Source organism: Protopterus annectens, chromosome 2.part1, assembly GCF_019279795.1.
Source record: "Protopterus annectens isolate FY-2018-M chromosome 2.part1, PAN1.0, whole genome shotgun sequence".
Classification (NCBI taxonomy): domain Eukaryota; kingdom Metazoa; phylum Chordata; order Ceratodontiformes; family Protopteridae; genus Protopterus; species Protopterus annectens.
The window spans coordinates 1,912,583,588-1,912,593,850 of NC_056729.1; the positions used below are offsets into that span (position 1 = coordinate 1,912,583,588).

General features: G+C 41.8%; 1 protein-coding gene across 1 annotated transcript in view; it reads right to left on the reverse strand.

Annotated features, from left to right (window-relative positions):
- The window catches only part of LOC122795066, a 634,924-nt gene that overhangs the window by 70,485 nt on the left and 554,176 nt on the right, over positions 1–10,263 (reverse strand). The gene's annotated exons all lie outside the window — the stretch shown is intronic.

The following is a 10,263-nucleotide window of genomic DNA, read 5'->3' on the forward strand; positions in this document are numbered from 1 at the left end:
CTGAAAATCTCACTGAGTTTCCTGTGAACAGTGAGTCTGCAATCATCAAACAGGGGATATCTACATGCTTGCAAGATCTCTCACTCAACAGACCTGGTGCTCCTGTTCTGCAATGACTGAGTCTTAGGGGACACATGTAACCCATATCTGCAGTCTGGAAAAAGGAACTTCAAAAATAGTCAGTGCCAAAAATTCCAGCAGCTTTAGGAGCAGCAATCCCAATGCCATAGGTGAGAACAGTAGAAGATATATTTGAGATTGAGGAACCACTATCTTGTCAGGAGGGAGGAAAGATTTGCAAGTCAGAGTCCAAATGACAGTATAAAAATCATCTTTTGAAAGGTCTACAAATGTGACTTTGCAATGTTATCTGTTATTCCCAATAACTGGAAGAGATGAAACTATGACAAAGAGGCAGAAACCAGGAATTACTGGAAGGATTCAGACAGCAGAAAGTCATCCAGGTATGCAAAAAAGTGTTTCCTGTGATCTGTGGTGAGATACCACACTGATTACGCATTTGCTGAACACAATGGTATCTGAAGTGAAAAAAAAATTAGACAACCCTGCACCTGAAGTGTTTCCGAGAAGTAAAGAAGATTCCGGACTCCTTGCCAATTTTAATATTTAGATTGGTGTCATGTAGGTCTAAAGAATGCATGCAGTCCTTTTTTTGCCAGAAGAACATATTGGACTGTGACCATCTGATATTTCTCATCTGGTACATATTTGTTGAAGTTGCTTAGATATAGAATCCACCTGAACTCGTTTGTATTCTTCATAACTAAAATAAACTGGGAATGAAATCCAAACCCATTCTGGCCTGACAGGGCTTCTTACCCTGCTCAGTTTCTGAGGAGATTGATGACCTCTATGCTGGCCACCCACAACTGACAGACTGGGACATTTGCAAGAGAAAGACTGAGTGGCCTAGGTGTGGGAAGAAATAGAATGCTATTGCCTCTGGATGATCCAGTCCCAGTCCATACGACTTGCTCTGTATGATAGTTAGCAACTCATGTAAGAGGATAAACACATGCCCCCCCCCACATCTGCATTCAGAGTTGGACAGTCAGGAAACACATCAGTGGTTCTGTGGGAGGCCCAAAGGAAGAGGACAGTGGAATATCTTGTTTAATGTCTCTGCCTCTTTGGTGGCATCACTACTTAAAGTCAGTGTGATCCTGCCAACTATGTCAAGAATGCTGGAAAGTGCTCTGATTTTGGCTTTTGTGAAGCCATATTTTTTGGCATTCTTCTGGTTGTAAAAGAAAGGATGCTGAGTAGTGGCTAATTTATTGTCTACAATGTCTCCTTCTTTCCTTTCTTCTCACTTTGTTTTTTTTTTTTAGTTTGTCTATTGCATGAGTCCAAACAAGCCGAGTCCTTCAAATGAGGCACTAAAGAAAGGTGCCTTAAACCTGCAAGAAAAATTACAGTGCAAAAATCAGGCATGCCAAATTGTTGCAATGCCAGATACAGCAGTACAGGCTACACATTCAGATGTATTAGGTGAGAATTTAAAGAATTATCACTAAAGTTGGAACCTGTGATGACTACTTAAATTGAATATCGCCAATGATGCAATTTTTCCAGTTTCTTGTACATCAGCTCTCTCAGGTCACATTACAAAATAATTATATATCTCATACGGTTCCGTGCATGAATGTTACAAAAAGAAAAATCACACGCAAGAATGACCCACCATCCACAATGCCCTAGTTTTGAAATGGACTACTGGTCATTACTTAGTAGCTTATTTCTTGAGAGCTGCAATAAGCACAATATACTCTGCTAAAGACACTTAATCCAACATTCTTGAGTCTTTGCATTCTAAAAGATCCCGTCCAGTCTCCACTCTATTGGCACTTTAACATTTGATTTCATCAGGTACCATGTGCAACAGGTTAAATCATCTTGCTTGAAGATGGTACTACTCAAGAAGGAGATGGGGAAACAACAAGCTTCTTGAAGTATCTAACTGGGGTGACACAACAGGCCAGCTGACCAATGTCACTTCTGACACATTAAATCAAATATTTCTCTGAAGCTGTTATCAGAAGATGACAGTGTGTGTGTGTGTGTGTGTGTGTGTGTGTGTGTGTGTGTGTGTGTGTGTGTGTGTATCTTCATTACAGTTTACTATATCTGGGATGGAGACTCAATAGACACCCCAAATGTTTCACTCTTTTCAATAGCATATTTCGAATGGAATGATCTGAGAGTGACAAAGATGATCAGAATACCCAGATACAATCATGCCATGTCAGGACACACAACTGCAGCTTTGACATAAGACTCTATAGTTAGCAATGGCAGATGGAGATGAATGCGCACAGTAAATGGTGTCCTTAGCAATGACAGATGGAGATGAATGCACACAGGAAATGGTGCCCTTAGCAATGACAGATGGAGATGAATGCACACAGCAAATGGTATCCTTAGCAATGACAGATGGAGATGAATGTACACAGTAAATGGTGTCCTTAGCAATGACAGATGGAGATGAATGTACACAGGAAATGGTGTCCTTAGCAATGACAGACAAAGATGAATGCACACAGGAAATGGTGTCCTTAGCAATGACAGACACAGATGAATGCATACAGAAAATGGTGTCCTTAGCAATGACAGATGGAGATGAATGCACAAAATAAATGGTGTCCTTAGCAACGACAAACAGAGATCAGTCCACATAGTAAATAGTGTCCTTAGCAATAACAGACAGAGATGCAGACAGGAAATGGTATCCTTAGCAATGACACATGGAGATGAATGCACACAGCAAATGGTGTCCTTAGCACCAACAGATGGAGATGAACGCACACAGTAAATGTTGTCTTTAGCAATTACCAATGCAGATAAATTCATACAGGAAATGGTGTCCTTAGCAATAACAGATGGAGATGAAGGCAAACAGTAAATGGTGTCCTTATCAATTATAGATGTAAATGAGTACACCTGCTAAATGGTGTCAGGTACCAGAACAGGTTCCTTTTGCTGCATTACTTGAAAGGAGGTTGCTTCAACACTTGGTTTACTTGTCTTGACTCTTTTGCTAACATGACCAGCAATAAATACCACCAAGGAGAAGAAATCCTTGAGGTAGGCACCACAGATAACAATGGAACAAGACATTCATGAGACTGAAGGCTTGAACCTTTATGTAAACTAGACAGAAAGTTACACTGGGTGTTGATGCTATGTTCATTGTTGATGAACTGATACTAAACCATCTGTCCTGAAAATCTCTAGAACCAAATATATCAATGCCAATAAAACTACTTTTGAAGTGTTTATTGATGTAAACATGGAGTGTGGCTTTGCTGATGCTGAATAAGGAGCTTGTGGGGAATCCATAAAATCTCAATATCTGGTAATGGTGACAGGGTCTGTAAAGCGGCATTCCTAGATTAACAGATTCATTGAGATTCCAAGGCCATTAAGTTTTATTACCATTCATAGCTTAAACGCACATCAGGCAATAACTCCTTTCTCCAGAAGGGCCACACTAGCCAATCCCAGAATAAGTGTGTGGATACTCATCCAGCCATCTAGTTTATGTTAAAAATCACACTAGTTAACATGCAGGGGAAGTTTATCCCAGAGGTTTGTGTGACACTGGGTTATAAATTTTCTTTCCACTATGTTTTATTTACAAATATAAGTGAAAATGTAGGTCCTTTATCTGATCATTGGTGGAGATATTGGATTGGCAGAGAAACAATAGGCTCTGGGCAACTGGGTCTTTAGAAGTGCAGTAAGTGAGATCTCACCTTAAAAGTCCATAAAACACTGAATAAACTGTTAAAGCTTCCAGCTTCTTTAATAGCTCCATGGCTTTAAGAATGCAATCCTTTTGCTAGGAAACCTTTGGGTCTTTCTAATTCTTGGACATATTTAGTGAGATGCATCCCAAAAGGACTTGTATTTGATAACCAGTCTGATCAATGTATGTAATGAATAAAATAGAATGATTGTCTCTTTAGACCTAGATGATATTCCTTTGGAAATGATCATACATGTTTACTGAAAGTTAATTAATGTCACCCAAATGAAGGCAGATTTTGCTAACAGGGAGACCATTTAGCACATTAAGACATCTTATATGGTCATCAGGGAAAAAAGTTCTTCAACAAACTGTTAGTTAATAATAAATCCTGTCTTGAGTGGTCTGTAGTTCGGTAAGTTTAATTTGTGAGTTACTGTAGATCTGCCAAGAGGTAATATGTTTTGTGACAAATATGAGGACTCCACCACAGATGTCACTGAGTGTGAAGGCATACAAACACAAAACCTTGTTATAGAGGGAGTACTCTTTTTATATTTAAACAAAGTTTCAGTAAGTATATAGACATGTATGTTTTGTATATGCTGGGGTGCCCTAAGATAAGGCAACTTATTGTCTAGACTTTTGGCATTGAGGAACAGAGTTACCTTAAAGTAATCCAAATTCAGATCTGATATCTTAGTAACACTTAAATGTCAACTAAGTGGACTTTACTTAAAAAGGCAACAGGGTACAAAGGATTTAATCAGTATGAGAAGGACTTGAAATGAGAGCTACAACCCTTCCTTAGGAAAGTAAGCTAGACTGTTCATAGGTTCATAGGTTCATACTAGGCTATCTGCCCTAGGGCAATTATAAGCTTAGCCCGATTCTGTATGGCTTACGCCACCCCTTGATTTGAGTATACTGTGCCCTTTTTAAGGTTTAGTTTACTGTGCCTCTGTCTAATAGTGACACGGGAGTAATCCCTGGGACAAACCTACGATCCCCCATCCACCTATCGAGATTCTTCTTGAAGAGATTCAGTGAGGTGCTCTGCCTCACATGAACTGGAATTCTTTTCCAGAGCGAAGGGAGCCTCTGGGTTATGAACCTGTCCCTCCAGCAAGTTCTATTTATTTCTGTGCTGAGGTTCAAGTCCCTCGAGTGTGTGGCTCTAAGGGATTTAGATTTACTGAGGTGGAGCATGTCCATTAATTCTGGATTTGACATAGCTTTGTATGTCAGGCATAGATCGCCTCGAAGTAGGCGGTATGCAACTGAGTAGAGCTGGAGTTTCTTTAACAGAGCAGCATATGGCATCTGTTTGAGACCCTTGATCCTCTTGGTGAGATACTTTTGGGGTCTTTCTAATTGCTGCAGGTGTCGGGTAAGGTACATCCCAAAAGGGGCATTGTATTCTACGATGGGCCTGATGAGGGATGAATAAAGGGGCATGATTACCTCTCTTGATCTAGATGTGAAACCCTTTGTGATAAGGTGGGCTATGTAGAAGGTCTTTCTAACCACTTTGGCAATGTGGTTTTCAAAGGAGAGATTGCTATCAACTTGGGTCCCCAGGTCCCTAATAACTTTCTCTGTACTTAATGGGTTTCCGCCTATGTGGTAATTTGTGGGCACATTGTTTTTGCCAAAGGGTATGACTATACATTTTTTGGCATTTAGCTTTAAACCATGGCACTGGCACCAGTTATCTGTCTCTGTGAGACCTTTTTGAAGGATGTTTGTGTCAGCTGGAGAGTTTATTATGGCGCCCAGTTTGCAGTCGTCTGCGAACTTGGTGAGCCATAGTCCTCCTACGTTTGCCTGTACCTCAGAGAAGTATATACCGAATAAGAGTGTTCCCAGGAAAGAACGCTGTGGGACACCACTTGTGACCGGTTTTGTGTCTGACATGGCTCCAGCAACTCTCACTCTGTGGGTTCTGTCTTTGAGCCAGTTTGCGACCCATCTTGTGACATAGGGGTTTATATTTAAGCTGGATAGCTTATCTATGATGCCCGAGTGGGGTATTGTGTCAAATGCCTTTGCAAGGTCCAGATAGGCTGTGTGGACTACCTTCCCTTCATCTATGGCTTTGGTGACTGTTTCGAAGAAGTCAACCAGGTTCAAAAGGCAGGATCTGCCCTTGACAAAGCTGAACTGGGTTGGATCTAGTGTCTGTAGGTCCCCAATGTCTTTGTTTATGAGCTCCATGATGATCCTCTCCATTGCCTTGCAGACTAAGCTAGTCAGGCTTATGGGGTGATAGTTTCCAGGGTCCGTAGAGGCTCCACCTTTGTGGAGTGGGACCACTGTTGCTGTACGCCATTCTGTGGGCACATATCCTGTAGTGAGGCTGAGATTGTATAGCTGTTTTATTTGAGAGATTAGTTCCTCTTGGAGTTCATGTAGGACGCAACCTGGGATGCCATCTGGTCCCATGGAAGCAGTGTTTTTTGCTTTGGAGAGGGCAGCCTTCACCTGAGCATCAGAGATGTTTGGGAGGCAGCCTTCTGCCGGGATAGATACTTGCTCTTTTGGGGTAGAGGGGGTGGAGACGTTTGCACTGAACCTGTCTGCCAAGATATTGGCGATGTCTGTGGGTTCAGTGTATTTTTTGTCTTTTAGAATCAACTCAGAACAAGTCTGGGAGTTGCATCCCAGGTTTCTAACATAACTGAAAAAAGCCTTATGATTGTCTTTGGTGTCCTGTGCAATTTTTCTCTCGAAGCTGACCTTGGAGGATTTTATGAGGGATCGTAATTTTTTGCTAGTACTAATCAGAGATGCCTTCCCTATTAGGGATTTTGCTCTATCATGTAGTAGCTTCCTCCTTCTGTTGTACAGTTTATTTATGGCAGGGGTCCACCAGACTGGACGCCTGCCTTTGGATGATTGGGTCTTGGTTTTGTTTGGGATAGCATGATCCATGCATTCCTGGAGATGTCCGTAGAATGCGTTTATATAGGATTCTGCAGTTTGGGCCGTAGATTCCACTGGCCCTGGGGCCTTGAAGGATTCCACTTCAGTTTTGAGAAGTGAGAAGTTCGCTTTTGAGAAGTTTTTCACTGTGGTTTTCTGGGATGGGGGTGGGGTCGGAATGTGGACATCCAGTGAAATTAATTTATGGTCTGATCTTACCAATGAGGGATATACTTCTGGTGTGGAGCATAGAGTCCCCATGTTGGTAATGATCAGGTCTAGTATGTTGTCCCCTCTTGTGGGAGTGGTGACTAGTTGTTCCATAGCATTTGAGTTTATAATTTTCAGGAACCTTTGGGCTAAGGTGCTGGAGCTTGAGTAGTGCTCCCAGTCAATGTTTGGGTAGTTGAAGTAGCCCAATATAATGGTGTTCGGAGAGATCTTCATGTTCTCCAATGTTTTCAGGAAAGCCGAGTGGGATTCCTGACTTTGAGAGGGTGGTCTGTAGGATGCTATAAACTGAAAAGCAGTCTTGCCCACTGTTAGTTGCACATGGATGGTCTCCGATACTTCATGCAATGCCACTAACCTGGAGGTGTGGATATCCTTGATAAATATGGAACTCCCCCTCCTTTTGTGGTTTGGTCCAGGTTTTGGGGCCGAAAAGCATGATATGAGGTATAGCCTGGTAGTGCTGGGGTACTCTCTGGAGCCTTGAACCAGGTTTCTGTCACTGCACAGATATCGATGTTCTCCATACTGAGGAGAGCTTCGAGTGCGTGCATCTTGAGGTTAAGACTTCTGGCGTTTAGCAGCATTACCCTTAGTTTCTTGTTCCTTGTGCTGTCTATGGGGGTGGGTTTGACTTTTGAGCCTTGCCTAAAAGGCACTATGGGGTGGCAAGAGCCTTTGCCAATATCCAAAAGCCCAGTGGTGACAGGTGCAAGCCGTCCCTAGCGAAGCAACGTGGCTTGTCGAGCATGTCATCCCAGGCTGACAGACACTGGATCCCCTTTGAATGACACCAACATTTTAGCCAATTGTTAAAATCGATCATTTTGTCTTTGTACTGTGGCATCATTCTAGGTGACGGTAAGATGCTGCTCAAGGTCAGGGTCATACCAGCCTGGGCTACATGATCAGAGAGCTCCTCTATGTCTCTTTTCATGTAGTCCAGGGAGGTATGTCTCAGGTCATTCACACCAGCATGTACAATGACTGAGTCATATTTGTATTTGCTTTGGAGTGACCTGAGTGCTTGCGTTATGTGGCCGATCCTAGCACCAGACAGGCAGCTCACCGTGACCTTCTCTTTATTCAGCCTGGTGAGCGGGACGTCAGTGTGTCTGACAATAGAGTCACCTATTACAAGAGTATCAGGTGTGTTATTCAGCCTTAAGGGCTGTGGCTGCTTGGCACACTGACTTTGTGGGTTATGTGTTGTGTGTGTTTTGTTTTGAGGTAGCGTTTGCTTGGATGTCTGCTTTGGAGGTCTCTGTTGCTTAGGTAGATTTTTATTTAGAGCCTCCGAGTATGTTTTTGTGTATTTATGTGTTTGGTTCGCTGATGTGGTGGGTCTATGTGATACTGGAATTGTGTTGTGTGAGGTTACTTTCTCCTCCTGACTGGTTACACCAGTTTTGAGATGAGAGAGCTCAGCATCTCTCACATATATTTGAACCTGTTTGGAGGAGGAGAGGGTTGTCTGTGTACATGAGACAGTTGTAACATTGCCTCAAAATTCCCAGATTCACCAGCTGGACTGGAGAGGAAACCATTGACTGACCTTTGGACATGCTAGAGTAATATAGGGAAACTGAATTTAAGATGGACCAATAGAGGACAGGGTAATCGTAGAGAGTATAAGAGTAAGTAGTGCTTATGGTTTAATAGTGCTAACTTGTAGGATTACTTAATTGGACCAGTGAAGGGCCTTAGAATGAGAATATGGTGTTTAAATTGAGAGATAGAGCAGTTCTAAGGGAAAAGTGAAGAGCAGACTTTGTGGAGCCAGGAATAGTTTAAACCCAATTAGGTGGCGCTGCCCGCTGTTGTGCTATGCTCAAAAACGCGCAAAACCACGCAAAAGAGGGTTTTAAGAGAGGAAGATAAAGGAGTTTTGGAATTGACCCAAAATGGCCAATAAAACTACAGTTTCAAGTCAGTAACCACTCCCACAGGGGTAGGCAGGCTGTTCAATGTTTTTCACTGCCACTGATCAACAGAGAGACTTCCCTTTAGCTCAAGCAAAAAATGGCCTCACAGAAACTTACAAACAGTTCAAGAACAGCAAGCCTGTAACTGAACTTTTTTAAATCTCAGAAAAGTGAGAAAAAAGCAAGATTTTTTTTGTTTTTTTGTTTTTTCAGAGATAGCAGAGGTTCATAAGTATCAACAAGTTATAACAGTGCAGTAAATGACCCCACACAAGAGTGCTAGGCCAGATAAAATGCAAGTTTTGAGAAAAAAACGATTTTAAAAATAAGTGGAAACATGAAATTCAGTAAACAACTCTAGGTTGTGCTCTAAATACAGTTACTAATGCAGAAATCAAGTTTAACAAGCCAGAAAATGCTCAAAATAGGCAGCTATGCAGAAAAACTTAGCAAATAAACAGAGGAAAAATACTTAAAATCTCAGAAGTGGCTCCTTTCTTCTCTCAGCATTTTCTCCTCTTGGTGGGTGCTTCACCAACAGCCAACAAGCCTGAAAAGACACCAAAACCACGAGGCAACCAGGTTTTAAGACAGGAAGATGAAGGAGTTTTGGAATTGACCCAAAATGGCCAATAAAACTACAGTTTCAAGTCAGTAACCACTCCCACAGGGGCAGGCAGGCTGCTCAATGTTTTTCACTGCCACTGATCAACAGAGAGACTTCCCTTTAGCCCAAGCAAAAAATGGCCTCACAGAAACTTACAAACAGTTCAAGAACAGCAAGCCTGTAACTTGAACTTTTTTTAAATCTCAGAAAAGTGGGAAAAAAGCAAGATTTGAGCACGTTGTCCATTGTTGATATATACTGGACCCTCCTGGAATGGTCAAGAATACATTTCTTATTAGAGGGACAGTACTAGCTGCTCTTTAACTAGAGATGGAAGAGGTAATATCATTTTTAATTGTGCTTTGATCAGTGCAAACATCATCCGTTCCCTGTCCAAATGAACAGCAAGAGCACAACTGCAGAAGTACCTGGATGACCAAACTGAGGGTGAAGAGTGAATCTTACAAAACACAATTTTTGTTGCTTCAATTTCTCATTAAAAGGAAGAAATACTAAAACATTTCTAATGTGAGTCTGAAACAAACAAAACATATGTTGTGACACCCACACTATAAAAACAACCCTAGACTCTAAAACATCAACTGCCTTATACTGGCCTTGTGAGGAAACAATTGAAGATTTATTTGATGGAACTGGGGAAGCCATGGATAAGGGAGAGTGGGAGAAGGAGAAGGTTCCTTTCTCTGCTGGGCTTATTTTTAATTTTTCTTATTTGCTGATAATTTATTGTGTGTGTGTGTGTCTTTGTGTGTGTGTGTGTGTGTGTGTGTGTGTGTGTGTGTGTG